We start from the raw sequence: 22,655 nt of genomic DNA, 5'->3' as shown, positions 1-22,655 counted from the left end.
CACTGTCCTAACAGTGAACTGGATGCTTCAGCTGCAGAAGATTGTCTGGTGAGCTGTAGCTGAGAAGTAGCTTTACATGTGACAAGTCATTCACATTCACTGAAAGACTGAAGCCTGAAGCATCTTCAGGTACCTCAGCATTCTGAGATTATTTGAAGGCCAGTTTACCAAAACTAACTGTGACCGGGCTAAATTCAAAATCCCCACCACCTTGATGACCCCATTGCATATAGATAATCCTTTACTGGCAAATTCTTTGTACAATGTACATAGCTGCATAGATGCATCTGCCTAATAGTACACCTTTATAGTGGAACCCTAGTATAAACAGATTCTTTTATAAAAGAAAAAATAATTGCATGGAAAAATAAATCTCGCTCTCAAGAAGCCAAGAATAAACTTGGTAAAGTATACAAGGAACTCCTAACCCTGATCAAATCAACCAAAGCCAGATATGAGGTAAGAATAATCATCAGGGCAAAAGATAACCAGAAAGCCTTCTTTAACTATGTTAGAACCTCAGAAACAGTGCCCAAAACTGCACAGAGCTAATAGTAAATGAAACCACCTTTTCAGGTCCAGAGGGAATAGCCAATCTACTATCAGATAAATTTAGTTCAAATTTCAATCCCCCACCCACAGCATTCTCAGATCACATACCTGCATCTAAATCCCCCAAATCTCCTCAAAACAATTTCTCAAGGTATTGTTCAAGGCCTAGAATACTGTTTCTATGGGGTCAGATGGCATATATGGATGCCTACGGGCTAGCCTGAAACAGGACCTGCTATCTCCCCATCAGAAATTATTCAATATTAGCCTTCAAACAGGCTATATGCTAGATGAATAGAGATCAGTAACAGTCACTCCCCACACACACGCACACACAAGGATGGGACATCAGTTGGCCCAAGAAATGACAGACCCATAAGCCTGGTAAACCTCATCTGTAAGGCTGTTGAAAGGATCATTATGGGATTATTAAGTAAGGATATAGGTAACCTACATACCCTTTGTAAAGCCAGTTTGGTTTTGTCAAGGGCAGATCCTGCCTACTCAACCTGGTTAACTTCTTTGAGAAGGTTATTGAAGCAATGGATGAGGAAAAATCAGTACACATCACATGTCCAGGTCTCACTAAGGCATTTAATACCATTACACACTCAAGTATTAATAAAATCTCTCAAAAGAAAGTAAATCCCTATGTATGGATAGCAATTAGCTCACAAAGAGAACCCAGGAAATTAGGGTAGGTGGCTCCATCACCTCCTAAACACCTGTTATCAGCAGTGTACCCCAAGGTATTGTTCTAGGGCCATTCCCTTTTGGCATTTACTTCTTGGAGTTCAAAGCCAGTGTTAAGGGCTTATGGATGACCAGGTTTGCTGATGACTGTAAACTATTTCCAGTGCACACCAAGATCCTCCAAGAAGGCCTTTACCAAACAAATAGCTGATGTCAAAACCATGGACTAAAACTAAATGCCAACAATGTATAATAGTGTCCTTCAGCAAATGTGAAATCCCCATGCAACTACCATGTTGATAGCACATCCCTGAAAATCAATCCAGTGGTTAGGGACATGGGGACCTATGTGGACAGAGTACTAGCCTTTAATCACCTTGTGTCCACTATTGTAAGAAAGTACTTTTTCATTGCCCTGCTTATCACTAAGGGTATGGTGTCCAGGTCCAGGGATGTGATCATTCCACTATATTCAGCACTTCTTAGGCTGGTCTTTGAGTATAAGGCCACATTTTGCATGTACCTGTCCAAACACTTGAATACCCACAACATTTTATTATCAATGGCCTAAATCACACAAACTACACTGATTATCTAAAAGCCTGTCTCTGTCATATAGATTTGGATTCTTTATTGCAGATAGCTGCTTTCAATAGGTGTGCTAAATGTGATTATTAATATCATTATAGGGGATTGTTAACTCTCCACTGAAACTCGTGAAGCAGTACATAAGGGATGTAGATATCACAGCTGTGTAACTGAGAATTATGTAATGGCAGTGTAATTTTATATTGTGCAAATGCACAACAAACTGGTGATGACTCTGACTCATGTGCAGGAGTAATTTTTGAAAGCAGAGATGTTATAGTGCAGAAGGAGAGAAAACGGCGTCATACTGATGCAATGGTCAGTTGTTATCAGTGTACCATCCTGGTAATCAAATGTAAAATACAAAATAATAATAAAAAAAAAAACAATACTGAAAAGAAGACTGTTTTAAGCAAGTTCTAAATAGCCCTACCAGACCCAGCTTTGAATCTGACAATCCCTATCTAGGTGACCTAATCATTACAAACTTACTTCATGACTTAGTGTAAGTATCCTAGCCCTGTCCTACCATAACCACTCTCCAGTCACTTTCTGCTTCATTACTCCTTACACACACACTAAAAATGTTCATTCAAAGACAGACAAAAAGTTATTCACCTTTAAGGATTAACTAGAAACCACAAATAGGTCTCATGTGCTAAACAGCAGAGACCCCTCAGATACTGCAGTACAGTTTACTAACAGATTGTTTCACTTAAAAGACATATATTTCCCCCAAAATGCTGACTTTGTAAATCCACTTCAGAACCATGCATTATGAAATAACTCAAAACTTCCTTAAAACATAGGACATTTACCCTGTAGCAATGGAAACAGACTCATATTTGTGAAATCAAGGTACAACTCTCCATAATAAACTTATCAAAACAGGTCGTCAGGAGTCAGAAAGCTTGCTTCTGACAATTCCAACAATCTCCACTTACAAACAATCCAAATGATTCTGGAAATTAGTCAACTAAACCTCGCGCTACTCCACTAACAATATCAGAAAGTAATGGACCTAATTGCACTTCCTCTGGACTCATATCGCCAGATGATTTTTAAAATTATTTTCCTATCTGTTCTCATTCTCACCCTGATTTTAATCTGCTAATTACCTTTTTATATTCCACCCTTTTACTTCTCCTCAATAAAAAAATGAAAGACATAGAAAAACTGTTATAAAAATGCCTACAGATAGCTCACCTGGAGCAGACAATATTCTACCTTGGTTTATAGTTCCTTATAGTGACCGCACAGCCTCCTATGTTCTCCACATCTGTAATCTGTACTTGTGCAAAACAACAACAAAAAAAAACATTCCAAGCATATTGAAGTATGCTATCACCTCTCCATTCCCAACACACCTAAACCCAACACATTGATGACTTCAGACCAATCTCTGTCATTTCTGTACTAGACAAAATTCTGGTGAAACTAGTATACAGATGATCTGCTAACTATGTGCAGAAGTACTTTGCTTTCTGGACACCGACATGGCTTTTGGTCCAGCAGAGATTGCAGATGACATTCTGTTCAACTGGACAGTGTGACACTGACCTCACAATGAGATTGACTTAACTGACCATCACCTCTTATTCAATTAACTCATAGCCATTGGAATTAGTTATGCATCCGTTGGCTCATTTTCATTAGGTACTTTAAGGTCAAAGTAGGATCTCATTTATCTTCTGCCAGGTTTTTCTAAAGGTGCACCCAAGGTTCTGTACTATCACCACTATTAATGTCCATTTTTATTAATAATCTTCCCTCAGTTTAGCGTTTCTACTTATCATAGTACAACTGTAACCCATCTGGGAAATGGTCTTAACCAGGTCTCCTCAATGACATCAAAATTAATTTATTCTTAGTGTGAAAAAAGACCAAACTTGTGATCTTTGGTATCTCAGAGGAGCTCACCACATTCCCCCAATTGAGAAATTCTCAACAACCATCTCTCAACTGAATAAATGTATGACTTTTGTTACTTATGAGTCTGACTGGATCCCCAACTAAATTTTCATTATCACTTTAACAACACTAAAACCATACTTATCCTACCCTTTGGGGCTTGGAAAGTATCTCATGTTCCTTCTTTCTCTGCAGCTGGAAAGGGCATCCTACTTCTCCAGTTAGAATATAGTTTACTACGTACAAACTCTACCTAAAACAATACATATTCAATTACATTTTCCAATTTAGAACTTTCTTAGAACACGACTGTGTGTCCTGTTACAAATCCACATGGCTGAATGTTGATCATACATCATGACTTCTACTTGATTCACTCATATTTAAACTAGTTTAGAATTCTTTCCTTTCCTCGTCAGCTGTCCCACTATTAGATCCTCCGCCTACCATATTAGATTTCTCTTCCAATATCACAACAGTAGATCCCAGAAAAATGATCTTAACTGCACAGTTCCCAGCTTCTCTTTGATAAGCCCAAAGCTTTGGGAATAACTTCCCTCTAAATTAAAATCCATTCTGTCTTATTCTGCTTATATGCAAAATACCTCATAGATAAAGCAAAATGTTTTTGCTTTCCACATAGTCCAGTAACATATGTAGACATTTTTTCTGTTATGTATCCAATTATATGGCTATTGAACACCCTTTCCTACTCTCTCTGTCTCTCTCTTTTGCACTCCCACTGTAGATCTATGTATTATATCCCTATATATTCATCTATTACCCTTCTCCCCTCTCCCTTTCCCACTATTGATGTAATGTAGCAAGAGGCAGTTTTCTCTACTTACAATATAAATATTGTTCTACTTATGATGTACATTTTATCTCTGTAAAATATAAATGATGTAGTGACACTTCTTCAACTAAAGATTTGTTATTTCTGTTATTGCTACATTTGCTTTATTTGTAAAATCTAGGCTAGCCTGTAAATTGTCCACAGGAATCAGCATTCTCCCTCAGTTAACAAATCTAAATATATAGTATATTTTATATATATGTCTCTGTTCATACAGTAGATATAAAAAGTTTACACACCCCTGTTAAAATGCCAGGTTTTTGTGATATAAAAAATTAGACCACAATAAATCATTTCAAAACTTTTCCCACCTTTAATGTGACCTATAACCTGTACAATTCAATTGAAAAACAAACAAATCCGTTAGTGGAAAAACATAAAATATAAAAAAATGTACAATAAGCTGGTTGCGTAAGTGTGCACACCCTTAAACTAATACTTTGTTGAAGCACCTTTTGATTTAATTACAGCATTTAGTCTTCTTGGGTACACACTTGTAATTAATTAAATAGACTCTGATTAACCCCAAATAAAGTTCAGCTGCCCTAGTAGGATTTTCCTGACATTTATTCAGTTGCCTGCTACAGCAAAAGCCATGGTTCGCAGAGAGCTTACAAAGCATCAATGGGATCTCATTGTTGAAAGATATCAATCAGGAGAAGGGTACAAAAAAATTTCCACAGCATTAGATATACCATGGAACACAGGGAAGACAGTCATTAAAAGGTGGAGAAAATATGGGACAGCAGTGATGTTGAAAGAACTGGATGTCCCTTCAAAATTGATGAAAAGACAAGATGAAAAGTGGTCAGAGAGCCTGTCAAGAGACCTACAGCAACATTGAAGGAGCTGGAGGAATTTCTGGTAAGTACTGGTTGTGTACCACATGTGACAACAATCTCCCGTATTCTCCATATGTCTGGACTATGGTGTAGGGTTGCCAGACGGAAGCCTTTTCTTACACAGAAAAACATCCAGATCTGGCTAAAATAATACATTGTCTCCCAAAAGCATGTGGGAAAATGTGTTTTGGTCTGATGAGATCAAGGTTGAAATTTTTGGCCACAATTCCAAAAGGTAAGTTTGACGAAAAAACAACACTTTGCATCACCAAAAGAACACTATCCCCACAGTGAAGCATGGTAGTGGCAGTATCATGCTTTGAGGTTGCTTTTCTTCAACTGGAACTGGGGCTAGTCAAGGTGGAGGGAATTATGAACAATTTCAAATACCAGTCACCTTTGGTCCAAAACCTTCAGGTGTTTGCTAGAAAACTGAAGATGAAGAGGAATATCACTTTTCAACATGACAATGACCCCAAGCATACATCCAAATCAACAAAAGAATGGCTTCACCAGAAGAAAATTTAATTTTTGGAATGGCCCAGTCAGAGCCTAGACCTAAATCCAATAGAAAATTTGTTGGGCGACCTGAACAGGGCTGTGCATAAGAGATCCCCTCACATTCTGACAGATTTAGAGTGCTTTTGCAAGGAAGAGTGGGCAAATATTGCCAAGTCAAGATGTGCCATGTTGATAGACTGCTACCCAAGAAGACTGAATGCTGTAATTAAATCAAAAGGTGCTTCAACAAAGTTATTAGTTTAAGTGTGTGCACACTTATGCAACCAGCTTATTGTACGTTTTTTTATTTTTTATATTTTTCCCCTAACAGATTTGTTAGTTTTTCAATTGAATTGTACAGGTTATAGGTCACATTAAAGGTGGGAAAAGTTTTGAAATGATTTATTGTGGTCTCATTTTTTTATATTACAAAAACCTGGCATTTTAACAGGGGTGTGTAAACTTTTTATATCCACTGTACATGTGCATGACAAAAGACTTTTAAAAGCATTTATAATACAAAATTATGTATGCAATTTGATCTGAGGCACAAATAATTGCTTTTAATTGTAAGACAGGATTTTTTTTTCTTTTTTTGATAGCAGCGTGTATGAACTTTTCAAAGTCTATACTTGTAACATCTGTCTTTTAAACTAATGTATTATTGGCCAGCTACTACAACATATTTACTGGTAAACTTAGTCATATCTTCATGGATGTGATCACGTTTGGGCCAGTGATCAAGGAGCCTCAATCCTCACCATGGACACCAGTGAGGGATGTTCACTTGTAACAAAACTAGATACCTACAGTATTTCCAGATTCAGATCTCTGCACCAAGCACAATTTCCCTTAAGATTACACAAGGAACACACTCCCATTTTGGGGCTTGGTTTCCCTCTCTCTCACCAGGCCCCAAATAAGACTCCACACTGATCACAGTTGTAGAGTTGAGTCCCCGAGTGTTCCATGCCATGTCCTCCACCACCCTCTCTGTGAAACCTTTACTCTTTGTTCCTGTTCCAAGTAGCTGACACACACACTCTTTGAGATTTGATTTTCGCATACTCACACACCTGGGAAAGGGTGGCACAGATTTGCCAGTTATGCCCCCTCTGCCCAGACTATAGGGTAGATACTGCCACAGAGCACTCCAAGCCAGTTACTCTAAGGCTCTTACAAGGGTACCCAATTATACTGAGTACAATTAATACTAACACAAATGGTAGTGTTTGCCCAATGCAGCAAGACTTTCAGGAGTGGCCATGGTGTCACCAAATAAATATAAGTACTCACAAAGATTAAAATATTCTCTAAAAGACCAGCCACAATGAAAAGTTTAAATATATTTAATAATAAATAATAAAATAACATGAAATACTAAATATCTATTTATAATAAACACAAGAGTTTTAATATCACACCCGGAGGCCATAACAAACTAAAAATGCGTATATAACAAAAACAAACTGAAGTAACTTGAAATCCGGGAAAAGCAAAACAAAAAGCACACCAGTGATAAGAATAGTTAAAACGGTTTAATCATGTAAAGCGCTTTTCGTTTGCGCTATCGGCAAACTTCTTCAGACAACCATTTACTCCTCAGAGGGAGTATATATACTTTAAATTCATAAAACAATTAAACAATTAGTGAACACAATTGCTTAACAACAATCTAATACCATCCCCTTAAAGGTATAAAAATGTCTACAAATAGTATATACGTAAAAATGTATACATAAACAAAATATGACAATACAGCACTAATACTAAGCTGGAAAACCTAATCTTAAAAGCATATAGCAAAATAGTGTCATTAAATAAAGTGTGTTATACATACTAACTAATTTAAAATAATTATATTAAACACTAAACCTAGGAAGTGTAAATACTAAAGAACGTATCACAAAATTATCTCAACATTTACTATACATTAGATTTGTTGAACACACAACTTTAATAACGTATAAACATGCCCCATGTGTGTGTACAAGTAAATGGTAATTACTTCATAAAAACAACCTATAACTAAAGTCACCTTTTAAGGCTTTTCAGTTTTAAAACACTACTCAGGCTACGATTCTCATTTAAACCTGGTAAATTATAGGCATTAAGCCTAATCTGCCAAGATAACTCTAATTCTTCCTAAAGAGGTGGTGTAGGGCCTCCCTTTTGTCATGTGTAATTTGGTCAATAACTAGAAATTGAAAACTGTGCTCAGGGAATTCAGAAATATGTTTGGCTAAAGCATTATCCTGCTTTTTCTTATTAATGGCATAAAGGTGTTCGTACATACAGTCACAGAGCCTCCTCTCCGTCTTGCCTATGTAATAATATGCAGCTTAATCCACCACAGAGATCAGGCTCTAATTCAACAATGCACCAAGCAAATATTTTTTCCATTTATCCTGATTTGGGCAATTGGTTAGCTGAGAGTTTCACTTTTACGTTGTCTTCTCCTATGAGTAACAACAACCAACAACAAGGAACTAATGGAGGTAATAGCTTTATCTTTGATATAGTAACCCATTTAAAAACACTTGACAGTTTGTTGGTAAAAGTTAAGAAACTCCAGTTGGAAATATTCTACTTTCAAGAATGTTTGAAATGTAAGATAGTGCCCAAAGGTTTAATACACTACCAATACCCAACTGGCTTAGTACCCAATTCCAGTTTTCACAAGGAATTGGTAGAATTATTTCACCGGCAAGGTTTAGAATTGTTAGAATTAATGGCCAAACACTATACAGTTCGGGTAGATGAACTGAATACACAAGTTACAGATTTGGATGTGAAAATCAAATTGGATAATGATTTTGCTAGGTATAAGTATGAATATGGACGCATTTTTACCAGCATTGACCAGTACTTGGCTAAACTCAAAAGCAATAAAGCCAAGAAGTTAGACCATGACAGTAAAGCTTACCAGAGTAGTAAGGCGTATCCATTACCTTCCACCGCACAGATTTGGCAAGTCCCACTAGAGCATAGTGCAGCTTCTGTTTCTAAGAATGGTCCTCCATTCATTAATTCTCAAGGTCAATATGTAAATCAACCTCCCAACATAACTAGTCATGTAATTGATGATTCTAATTCAGACTTTATGGCTGGACACGACCATGTAGAGGTTAGGAGGAGTGAAAGATTGTCTAATTTAAATAAACAATATAATACAGTGAATCAAACTTTTCATGAGGTAAATCATACAGGGGCAAGACCAAAACAATGGAACAACTCCAACCAGAAAAAAAACAAACAGAGATCGAGAAGGAACAAGACTTAAATCCTGTGTTTTTTTAACTTAATGATTCTAATGATATCTTTGATGCATACAAGTAGTCCGGCCTTACGGATGTGTAATAATTTTAATGCTGTTTCTCTTGACCTCTGTTCACCTTTGTCTGATAAGTTATTAGTTGAGGGTAAGCCTACCATTATTACTAACAGGACAGGAGATTTTAAAGTTTTTAATTTTTCTTCTGTTTGTATTACTTCTGATATGGTAGACTTTCTGTCTAAGGGTTACACCTATGTGCCTATGCAAAAGTTTGATTTAGTAGGAACTATTATTGATGTAAAAATTTTTACTAGGAAACTGAATTTTAATCTAATGATGGGGGGCGAAGTATCAGCATCCCACAACAATGATTTTAGGATTCCTAGTACGTTCAACCCTCCTTTGCACCCTCTGATTCAGGTGTTTGAACAATTGTGTGAGCTGGATATTCGTCATAATGTTAAACACAGTAATAGAGTCCATTTGACTAATTTAACTTGGAAAGAAGAGAAAGATTATTTGGATTTTATTAAATTACATGGCATTCGTGTTTGCAAGCCTGATAAGGGAGGGGGCTTGGTAATTTTTGATAATGCTAATTATTCTATACATATGGAAAATTTGTTGGATGACCCTTCATATGAACTTAGTTCTCGTTCTGAAATAAACCATGCATATACTATAATCAAGAACAGTATTTTAGATATGTTTATAGAAGGGAGAATATAACAGAACATATTTAATTACTTGTCTACACAATTTCCAAGATTCCCCTATCTCTTTGGCATACCAAAAATTCATAAAGATTTGAGTACTCCACCTATGAGACCTCTTGTGGATGGACGTGGTTCTCCCACTTACCCGTGTGCTAAAGTGGTTGATTCTATTTTACAAAAATTTCTTAAACCTGAGCAACAAATTTGCAAAGATTCATGGTCATTCCTAGAGAAGTTGGACAGTCTGGAGTTTGATCCAGACTACAACTTTCTCACTGTAGATGTGAAAGATCTATATACATGCATACCTCACAATATTGGAGTTGACTCGGTGGCCCAAGTTTTAATTAAGAATGGGGCTACTTCACATGAAACATCACTGGTGATTGAGCTTTTGGAAATAATATCGTATAATAACTTTTTATGCTTTTTGACAACTTCTATTTACAGAAAACTGGAGTCGCGATGGACACCCCTGTGGAGCAAGTATATCTAATTTAGTCATGGCCCACTGGGAGTCTGAGTATGTGTTCAATAATCTTAGTATTAAAAATCTTATGGTTTTCTATACTCGCTACCTAGATGATATTTTTATTCTACTTAATGGTAGTGTTGAAACTAGTGAAATGTTAGTGAATATTTTTAATACCTCTACTAACTTTCTCCAGTTTACTTCCATGTTTGACACCAACAAGATAGCTTATCTTGATATCAGCTTAACTAAGAATTTTGTGTTAAAAAACTATGCGGCTAAAATACATAGGAAAGAAACATACTCAAACACTTTCCTCCACTTCTCTAGTTGCCACCCTTTCCATCAGAAACGTACAGTCATCAAGGGTCAATTAGTGAGGTCAGCCCACATAGTAACTACGGAGAATGACTTTAAAGAGGAATGTCAACTGTTGAAAACTATGTTTGTACATTGAGGTTATCCCTCAGGTTTAATCGATGATTTAACTACTGAAGTATGTCATAAATGAGTTATAGGAATGTATAAACCTATTTTAGGTAACAAAAGTTACCATGCTATACTTGAGCCTGAATTAGGTAAAACTGGATGCATTGTTTCGGTCCCACTGGTTAATTCCATAGGAACAAGGTTTGTTACTACTTATAATGATTTAAGTCACCATTGTATAGGTATTTTGCGAAAAAATTGGGGTCTTTTTGCTAGTAACCCAGGAGTCTTAAACAAGTTAGGAGATTATCCTAGTACCATATTTAGGAAAGGTAGAAATCTTAAATCACTATCTGAACAGCAAAACTGTATACAAGGTAGGACCGTTGGTATGTACAAATGTCAGAATTGCAATTATTGCAAATTTGTAATTTAATCCAATAGGTTCCAAGTGCATGGCTTCCAATACAAGTTAAGATGCCAGGTTAATTGTAATTCTAGGATGGTTGTTTATTTGGCCCAGTGTCAGGATTGTTTGGCATTTTACATAGGCAAGACGGAGAGGAGGCTCCGTGACCGTATGTACGAACATCTTTATGCCATTAATAAGAAAAAACAGGATAATGCTTTAGCCAAACATATTTCTGAATTCCCTGAGCACAGTTTTCGATTTCTAGTTATTGACCAAATTACACATGACAAAAGGGGTGGCCCTACACCGCTTCTTTTGGAAGAATTAGAGTTATCTTGGCAGATTAGGCTTAATGCCTATAATTTACCAGGTTTAAATGAGAATTGTAGCCTGAGTAGTGTTTTAAAACTGAAAAGCCTTAAAAGGTGACTTTAGTTATAGGTTGTTTTTATGAAGTAATTACCATTTATTTGTACACACACATGGGGCATGTTTATACGTTATTAAAGTTGTGTGTTCAACAAATCTAATGTATAGTAAATGTTGAGATAATTTTGTGATACGTTCTTTAGTATTTACACTTCCTAGGTTTAGTGTTTGATATAATTATTTTAAATTAGTTAGTATGTATAACATACTTTATTTAATGACACTATTTTGCTATATGCTTTTAAGATTAGGTTTTTCAGCTTAGTATTAGTGCTGTATTGTCATTTTTGTTTATGTATACATTTTTACGTATATACTATTTGTAGACATTTTTATACCTTTAAGGGGATGGTATTAGATTGTTGTTAAGCAATTGTGTTCACTAATTGTTTAATTATTTTATGAATTTAAAGTATATATACTCCCTCTGAGGAGTAAATGGTTGTTTGAAGAAGTTTGCCGATAGCGCAAATGAAAAGCGCTTTACATGATTAAACCGTTTTAACTATTCTTATCACTGGTGTGCTATTCATTTTGCTTTTCCCAGATTTCAAGTTACAAGAGTTTTAATCACAGGAAATATTAAAAATACCACAGGTGGAAAGGTTCACAAAGATACAGAAAAACAATACTTAACTAATCTCACTATATTTTCCTGACTGAATTAAAGTGAGTAAGAAAAAAAAAATAAAGCTTGGCCAACCATGTGTACTGTTAATTAGTACAGTGAAAAAGAAGAAAAAAGGGAATACACATAAAAAAATAAACATGAGCTTAAAATACCAGTGATGACTCAATCAAAGTGACAGAAACCAATACTGAATTGAGCAATAGAGCAATAGTAGTGATTTAGAACAAGGTACTGGTGGTAACTGGAATTAAATAAGTAAAGTGCTGACATCTGTTAAGTCTGATCATCAAAACATGAAGCATCTTGACACAGTAAACACTTATTTTGTTTGTTATGGTTCCAAGTTCCAGGAAAAATTATCTTGTTACTCTGGTATATCAGAAAGATAACAGAGATGAAGTAAAGAGCTACTGCCATACTAGTTTGACCTAAGTCTTGGCAAATATTTTGAGTACTGGGTTATTGACTTTATTAACAATAGTAATGAACTGGAGTTATTGGTTATATACTAACATGGATTTAAAAAAGGAAATCACATTAACTAATTTAATAGAATTCTATAATGAGATCTCATCAGCCTTAGACTTGGATCTCCCATCAGGCATAATATATTTAGACATTCCCATGGGTGTTGACTCTCTACCTCTTTCAGTTATACATACAACTATGACTAGTGCAAACATGGGTTTTGATTCACTACTTCTTTCAGTTATACACAGAACTATGACTAGTGAAAACATTAAACCATATACTCAGAGGTGGATTGTATTATGGCTACTTGTCAGTTGTTGTAAAAGGAATTAACTTTGATTATTTACCAGTAAAAGCAATTGTGCCTCTGTGATAAGTTTTGGGTCCCATATTATTTAATATTTATTTGCCACCTCCCCTCCGTATAAACATTTTTGGATCAGAAAGTATGCAGATGATTTAAAGATTGGCTATTTCATTACCAATGGGAGAGATGCTATAATCATCAACAATTACATGTTAGACCTAAGGGCTTGGGAATAATCCACTGGTCTGAAATTCATTACAGAAAATGTTGTGTAATATACTTTGATAAACCTAAGGTTAGATACCAGATTTATTTAGCATAATCAATTCCAAATGAAGTACATATCTTTAGGGATTTTGGTGTTTTAGTTACAAATAACAGATTTATTTATTTACTCATTTATTTATTTATTTATTGACTGATTGACAGTTGTCGACCAGTAAAGTCCACTGGGTCAGAAAACCATTTTCAGTGAAAGCTTGGGGAGAAAAGCTCCACAATGAGTAAAATAACAACATCAGATTACAGTAGATAGGTAGTTATACAATTTTAGAAAGAAAGACATTAAACTATAAAAAATATAGACACCACTTATCACATCATGGCAAACTTTTTTTTTACAAATTTTGTAGCACCTATTTAACATAGAGGCAAAGGTAAAAAAACATTTTGTAGAAAAAAAGAAATTATAGTTAATTCAATCTAAGTACATTGCATTAAAAGTGAGATATACACTAGTATCCACTCACTATATATATTGTTTCCACCAGGGAATGGGTTAGGGAGAAATAGTATGTGGATTGGTCGTTAGTGATTGGTTATAGCTTTATATAGAAAGAGTAATAAGGAGAGGATTATGGGGTTCTGGTATTAAGGGAGCAAGGACATGTGGGGTTATTAAGATAGTAGCTTTTTAGTGAGGATTTCTAAGAATTACGGAAATCTAACAAAGTAATAGATGTTGACATTCCATAATTTGGCTATGGAGTAAGAATATAGGCTTTGTCCTGCTCTTTTGTTTGGTTTTGATATGATCAGAAGTTGTTTATTTGTGGACAGTAGATTTCTAGAGGGGTATTAGATTGAATGGCTGACAGTAGAGCAGGGTAATTCTCTGGGTTATATACTAACTTGTGAGCCAGAGTTAGTTGGGTGTAACTGAGGTATTGGGAGAATTCATACCAATTAAGCATTTTGATAGCTTGGCAATGATGGGTACGCTGCTGCAAGCTGGAGACAAGTTTTGCAATTTTGTAGTAGCAGCACTGTAGTTTATTAAAGAGAGAGGAGTGAAGGTTTGTGATGATGGGACTGCCATAAAAGAGGAAGGGAAGTAGAAAAGACTTGGCCAGCTTGATTTTTGTAGATCCATCCATGTACTTTTGATGTCTGTAGAGTTACCTAGTTTAAAGTGAGCTCTTTTTATAGTGTTAAGAATGTGTTGCTCATAGGAGAGTTTATCTTCTATTGTTATACCAAGTAGTTTTGCAGAATGAGCAACCTGAATTTCTGTTTTATCTTGGGAGAAAATTTTTAAGTCTTGTGGGGTTGGTTTGGCGGAGAAAATAAGTAATTTATTTTTTTGGCATTTATAAGTAATTGAGAATCATTAAGCCATATTTCTATGGATTCAAATACTTTTTGGGTTATTCTTAGGAAGTCTTGAGAGTTGTTGGAGGATGATATGATTGTGGAGTCATCCGCATATTGGATGAGTGTGGTTTGAGGGGACACTAGATGTAAATTGTTTATGAAAATATTAAAGTGCAGGGATCCAAGAATGGACCCTAGGGGTTCTTCTGTTTTATTTAAAAGATAGGTAGATTGTTTGCTTTGCCATTTCACTGATTGTTGTCTGTTGTGTAAGTAGTTAGCAAACCAGGACAGCATATGTAGGGAGCAGCCTATTTCTGACAGTTGCTGAAGTAGTTTGGTATGTGACACTGTGTTGAATGCCTTGGATAAGTCCAACAGGACCACTGAAGTTATTAGACCTGCATCTAAAGCCTTGTTCACAGTGACCATGAAGGAGAGGAGGGCAGTGGTGGTGCTATGGAATGGGCAAAAACAATGTTGTTGTCTATGAGGTGGTTGAGTAGTTGACGATGTATACACTTTTCTAATATTTTGGAGAGAGGAGAAAGAATAGAGATTGGTCTATAGTTAGTAAGGTCATTTGTATTACTGCTTTTATGGAGTGGAGTTATAATGCAATTTATCTAGATTTGTGGGATGGTTCCTTCAGAGTTGGATTGGTTTATTAGAATACGGATGGGGTATGCTATTGCATCAGCAGATATTTTCAAGTATTCTGGGGGGAGGTCGTCAGTGGATAGGGAACAGGGTTTCAGTTTTTTTAAAAAGTTTTAGAATTAGAGAGGTGGGAACAGGTTTTAGGGCGAAACTATGGGTTTCTTGTATTGCTTTAATGGTAGTTTCATGGGGTGCAAGATGATTGTAAGAAGTTTATATGGTTGCTTGCCTGATGTTTGTATTATTGGCGGTGTATGGATCTGAGTTTGTTGGGGGTTCAGGAATGTGTTTAAGGATGGTATCAATAACGTGGGAGTTGAAAGTGTTTGCTATTTGTTGCAGGTCATGTCAGGAGATGGAGATGGATTTTGAGTGGTTCTGGGATTGAGAGAAGATATAGATTTCCAAAAATTATTAGGGTTGTTTTTATGGGTGGATAGTTGTTTTGAGAAATAGTTTTTTTGTCATTGATGACTAGTTTTTTTTGGCTTGGTTCCTGAGTTGTTTAAAGTTAGATTCATTTGTCAATGTCTTGTTACTGCACCAGACTTTCCAGGCTCTATCCCTAGCTAAAAGTAGTAGTTTTGTAGGTTTAGTTAGCATGAAGTATGGCTAATTCTGATTATTTTTGTTCATGTAGGGGTAAGAGAGTTAAGGGTATCTAGAAAGATTTTGTTAAAATACTTAACAGCTTTATCTAGTTGTAAAGAATGTAGAGGGCTCCAGTTATGGGCTTTTAGAATGGTGTTAAATGTTGATGGGTTGAACTTAGTGAGGTTTCTGGTTGTTTTACAGATATGGGGTTTTGGTACCTGGGCTTGGGTTTTATATATGAAAGCAGGTCGATGATCACTCAGGGAACTGGGGAGGGAGCCTGAGTTACTGAATTTGTCTGGATGCGATACAAGGATCCAGCTGAGGGTTGTTTCAGGTTGTTTATCTTGTACTCTGGTGGGGCATATGATAAGCTGGGTGTATTTGTAGAAATTAATGCTATTTGTTGGGTTGTTTAATACTAGGTTTTGCCAATTTATGTTTGTATCCCCTAGTACTATAGTTTCCTATCGTTTCAGAGGATATATTGTGTGTTGTCCAGGAGAGGAAATCTTCAAGGATGGGGATATTTTGCCCCAATGGAATATATATGGAAGTGATACAAATTTGTTTATTGTCATTTATTTGTAGTACTGCTATGACTGTTTCCAGGTTGTTAAGGGATGTTATGTTTTTTGGGAAAGGTATAATAGTTAATGAGTTATGATAGACTAGTGTTGCCCTACCACCTTTCTTTAGAAGCCTGTCTTTTCATAGTATATTGTAATAATTCTAAGTTTTGCCAATTTATATTTGTATCCCCTACTACTATAGTTTCAGAGGATATATTGTGTGTTGTCCCAGAGAGGAAATCTTCAAGGGTAGGGATATTTTGCCCCAATGCAACATATATGGAAGTGATACAAATCTGTTTATTGTCATTTATTTGTAGTACTGCTATGACTGTTTCCAGATTGTTAAGGGATGGTATGGTTTTTGGGAAAGGTATAATAGTTAATGAGTTGTGATAGACTAGTGCTGCCCTACCATCTTTCTTTAGAAGCCTGTCTTTTCATAGTATATTGTAACCTGTTGGGACTATTTCCATGTCTGATATATGTGGATTGAGCCAGGTCTCAATGATGGCTATGATGTCTGGGGAGTATTGCTCTAACCAGGTATGAAATTCTGTGAGCTTGTTGCAAATGCTGTGTATATTTATTATTGCCAAAAATAGGTTTCTAGTGGACCATGGTGTATTTGGGTTTGTGGTGGGTCTTATTTTAGAAGATAATGGGAGGGAAGGGCCAGGGCTGGGGTGAATATCATCACTTTGAGATAGCAGTGAGAAACATATTATGAGAGTTGGGTACTAACTTTTGAGATAGAATTTTGGAAGGTTGAGAGAAAAAGTTTTTGTTATGTTGTTAACCATGGAAATAACTTTGAGTTTAATGATATGTTAATGGTCACAATTGAATAGTGATGATGAGATTTTAGAATAACTTTGTTGTGGTGTGTTATTGTGGGAAGAGTGGGAGACTTTAGTTTGAAGGGATGGTTTAAGTCATGTTTTATGTTATGAGGGGAGATGAGTTTGGTCAATGTGAGGAGGAACAGTGTTTTAAAAAGAATGAAAATTAGAGGAAGTTTTCCAAACATTTGCATTTTGGTTTAGAAATGATTATTAGGATTGTAGGGAAAGGTGAAGGGTAAAAGTTATGTGATTGGTTGTTGCAGTAGTAGGGAAATAAGAGGTAAGTATACTTTAGAATGTGCTGGTTGACTGATTGCGTGGTGATCTTATGGGCTTTGATTGGCTAATTAGTATGGGGAGTGACCAGGACGGTGTAAAGCTAATAAAGGATGGGGTGTGTGGGAATGGGGGTAGGGTAGGGGATCAGAGTCAGCCCGAGTACAGCGAGGGTAAATGGAGTGGGTAGGCCCTGAATTCACAGATGTGCAGGTCTACAGAAACAATTAGGAAAGGCAGTAGGTACTTTGGACTTACTTGTTTTGCATACCTTTCTTACTGAAATAAAATAAACCACTTTTACCAAGGAGTATGTGGGATTTAGAATGACCAGAATTTAAAAGAGAACGGGTTTAGTAATAGTAGAAAATGGGTAGGGCTTTCAAATAGTTAAACAGCATAAAATAGGAGACGGCTGTGAGGAAGCACAGGATGGGGGCAGGTAATGTCCATGGTGGAGTGCTTTAGTTAAAAAAATAGAATTAAACAAAGGCTAGCAATTAACAATTTTGTCCATAGGATAAAACATACCTTCTGTATCTTTTAAAAATAACACCAATCCCAAGCTTGCCCTGTTCAGTTAAAGAGAGCTTCAGACCAGTAGTTCTAACTTGGGGTGGATCCAGGGAAAAGTAATTTAAAAGAGGGAGCTGGGCAGAAAAATAAGTAATAGTAACGCAATATACTGCATTTGTTAATAAGAAAAAATGCAATAGATACAAAGGTGCTAATAGAGGAGTGAAATAAAAAAATAAAACAAAACAATAACTAGGTAATCTACACAGATAATTAAAGCCTCAATTTGTGACAGTGTAACATTTGAGAAAGTTCTTGCAGCTAACACTTTCAACAGGGTAATGCAGTTACAAATATATCAGTGGGTGTAAATAGAAGATAACATGTACGGAACTAAGCACATATTAGCCAGCACAATACTGTTATAAGTAGATAAGCACAGTATGCACTGATAAGATATTAAAATCAGATGCAGGAATACTGATATAAATTACGCTATAGATTTGCTAAGTGGTATATCACACATTCTAAACCAATAGCTGAGGAAAAGTAACACTAATGTCTGGACAAGTTCTTTTAAAAATGCAATAATAAAGTGAGCAGCAAAGAAATAATATTCCAACAATGACAATGCTCTACACCAGCACCACAGCTCTAACAAGTCTATATACTAGTAAGTACAGTGCCTTGGCCACGCTAATGCTAAGGCTAGGTAAATAGCTTCAAGAGCACATAGAGGTACTGCAAATACTGTCTCTCAAAATATAACATGCCTAGCTTCATTATTCCTTACAAAGGTATAAATCAACATCACTAAATCTTCCAAATTAAAAGAAACACCTGACAAGACAAGCAGATTTTAAAAATAGCTCCTGTAGCTTAAGAAACCTAGGTTACACTGTAACTGGTGTTGTGGGGAAGGGGGAGGACTAAGAGACCAGGAAAATGGTGGGTAGCCAATAGTATGATGAAAAGGACTGGCCCTGATTTCACAGATGTGCAAGTCTACTGAAACAATCAGGAAAGGCAGTAGGTACTTTGGACTTACTTGTTTGCATACCTTTCTTATTGAAATAAAATAAACCACTTTTACCAAGGAGTATGTGGGATTTAGAAAGATCAGAATTTAAAAGAGAAAGGGTTTAGTAATAGTAGAAAAATGGGCAGGGCTTTCAAATAGTTAAACAGCATACAAAGGGAAACTGCTATTAGGAAGCACAGGACGGGTGGGCAGCTAACGTCCACAGTGGAGTGCTTTAGTTAAAAAAAGTAGAATTAAAGGAGGGCTAGCAATTAACAGTTTTTTCCAGAGGATAAAACATACTTTCTGTATATTTTGAAAATAACATCGATCCTGAGGTTGCCCAGTTCGGTTAAATAGCACTGCAGGCCAGCAGTCTGAACTTGGAGGGGGGGGGGGGGGTATAGGGAAAAGTAATTTAAAAGAGGGAGTTTCTGTATCTTTTGAAAATAACACTTGATTCCAAGGTTGCCAGGTTCAGTAAAAGAGCGCCGCAGGCCAGTAGTTTGATGATACCAATGCAGAAGCAACAAGATGTCATGCCATGAAAGTTTATATTAAAAAGCCTTACCACAAGGGACATCAACTGCCTTATTGCCTTGTATAAAACATATATAAGACCAGACCTTGAGTATAACAAAACATTCTGTCTTTACACCAACAGCTAACTCAGAAGTCTTGAAACTGTGGAACAGTTATTGTACTAAGAAAATATTACTAACCAATAATACAAGTTATAAGGAACGTTACAAATACCTTAACTTATACACTTTACACTATTGATACATAGAAGCCAAACTGTTATTGGCATCTAAGGTATATTAAGATACATCATGATAAGCAATTCTGAACATTGATCCATACCATGGTATATCATCATTTATATTCAGTAATTTAAAGTTACATATGAACCCAGTTAAAACTAGATTAAGATAATTCCTTTATAACTTTAAGACTACTTATTATGGAAGAAACATTTTGCATGGATTAGATCATCAAGCAATCTGAATGTATTTAAACAAAATCTGGACAACTGGGGTGGAAACCAGACATATAATCCTGATTTGGTAGAATCAATATCTATGATGTTTGATCTGAACACTGCTTTTGAACTTGTGAACTTATTATATGCATTTATATTTTTAATGATACCTTGGAAAACTGGCTGACTTATACTAACAAAGCTGAAAAGTATTGTATAGCTAATAACATTCCAAATGACAAAAGAACCCAATCACTGCTAAAAATAAGAAGGTTAAAGTATACAAAGGCATGGTTAGAAATATCTTACAAATACCAAAGTATACACCTTTTCAAATTTGTTACTTTATTTTTTTTTTTTGCAATAAGATATGTCTCTCAACTTATTTTCTTAAGAATCTGGGACTTTGTCCCTGCCTCTGTCCGTAACACTAATCCTGAACATTATTGTTTAAAAACCCTATCCCTAGTAGTACCACTAAGCATCACACTTAGGCACGCTACCCAAATATTATACACATGCACATAACACTAAAAATTTCCCTTACCTAGCACTTACTCTAACCCTAACCCATATACACACACACACACACACACACACACACACACACACACACACACACACACACACACACACACACACACACACACACACACACACACACACACTACTACCTTTAAGGCTGAAACTTTTGGTGTAACAAAAAGTTGAATAAGAGATGGCAGTGCAATAGCAATCCAGCGATATACCAATGCAACTGAAGTAAAATACAGTTGAAGTAAAATCCATTAGTATGCCAATGCAGATGAAATAAATCCAGGTAAAATAAGGAATCCAAGTTTATTGAAAAGTTAGGTAAGCGCTTTCGGCTGTGACACCAGCCTTCTTCAGACAACCATTACAATAAAAGAAACTTCTTATATAGTAATCTGTATTCACTAATTACAATCAATTATCCAATTAATTACTCAATAGTTAGCAGTTGCATTGAATTAAATATAAAATGGTTATAAGTGTACATATCTAAATATATGTTTAAAATATTTGTTTAAAATACATGTTTACATATGTCATAATAAATATATATATATATGTGTGATACCTATATAAAACCATGTTAAAAACAGATACTATACAAAATTTCCATAAACCAATACTCTATCTATTATAGACCTTAAGTTTTAAAATGCTTGCAACAGAAATTGAGTCATTCAGACTCAGAAATTGTGTGGCATTTAAAAAAAAAAAAAGGTTCAGCAAAGGTTTTAAATTCATACCTAAGAGGCGAGCAAGGGTCATGGATTTAGTAACAGAACTGAAGCTGTTCACTAGAACAACCCAATGCATATCCCTAGTAGTTTTAATCCTCCCCTAAATCCTAAGATAAAACTGTTTGAAGAATTATGTGAACTTGATTTTAGGAATCAACTTCAACAACAGAAAACTAAATATCCCATAAGCAATATCACCAAACAACAACAAGAAATGTTAAACGAGTTGAAGGCAAGAGGTGACTTACGTATTATGCAACCAGATAAGGGAGGTGGACTGGTGATAATGAATTTAATGGACTACATCCAGCTTATACTACAAATATTATATGAAGATGCATACATTGAAGCCTCTCTTAATGAAATTAATATTTCCAACGCTAGAATTGACTATTATTTAGAAGACATGCTGATGCAGGGGCAAATAACAAAAGAGGCCCATGCGTATATGCATGTACAAAATCTCAGAATACCAATTATTTTTGGAGCACCCAAAATTCATAAGGACTTACAAAACCCACCTCTACATCCAATTGTGGATGCTGGGGGCTCGAAGACATATTTTATGGCCAAATATGTAGACATGCAACTGAAAGAAAAAGTGTTTGGTCTACAATATATATGTCGTGATTCTTGAGACTTTCTTAAAAAGGTCAATATGACGCATATACCAAACATTGAAAATATTACATTTATTACTGTGGATGTAAAAGATCTTCTCACATGCATACCTCAGGATGTAGGGTTGGAATGGTTCACAGATTTTTTTCACAGAAATAATGGTCATCCGTCAGGATGACATCAACACTTTATCACATTTGTTGCAATTGATTTTAACTAATAATTATTTATACCATGATGGTCATTATTTCAAGCAAATAAAAGGGGTAGCAATGGGCTCCCCAGTAGGTACACTGTATGCAAATGTAGTTATGGCCATGTGGGAACATAATTATTTGTTCCAGTCATATTTTGTGGAATATGTTAGCATGTATTGCCGCTTTTTAATGATCTCTTTTTTATTTGGAATGGTCCCATAGAAATCATAGACGAGTTTGTGCAATGCATTAATAATTCAACTGATTTTTTAAAGTTTACTTATGAAGTTGGAAGAAATAGTATTTCATATTTGGACATTTTGTTGACAAAAAATTCAGTACAAGGTTGTCTAAAGGCCAACATATATAGGAAGAAAACTTATTCCAATAAGTTTTTGCATTTCACTAGTAATCATCCAA

This window comes from Protopterus annectens, chromosome 3.part0, assembly GCF_019279795.1.
Source record: "Protopterus annectens isolate FY-2018-M chromosome 3.part0, PAN1.0, whole genome shotgun sequence".
In the NCBI taxonomy this organism is placed as follows: Eukaryota; Metazoa; Chordata; order Ceratodontiformes; family Protopteridae; genus Protopterus; species Protopterus annectens.
Note: the sequence above shows the minus strand (reverse complement) of the source record.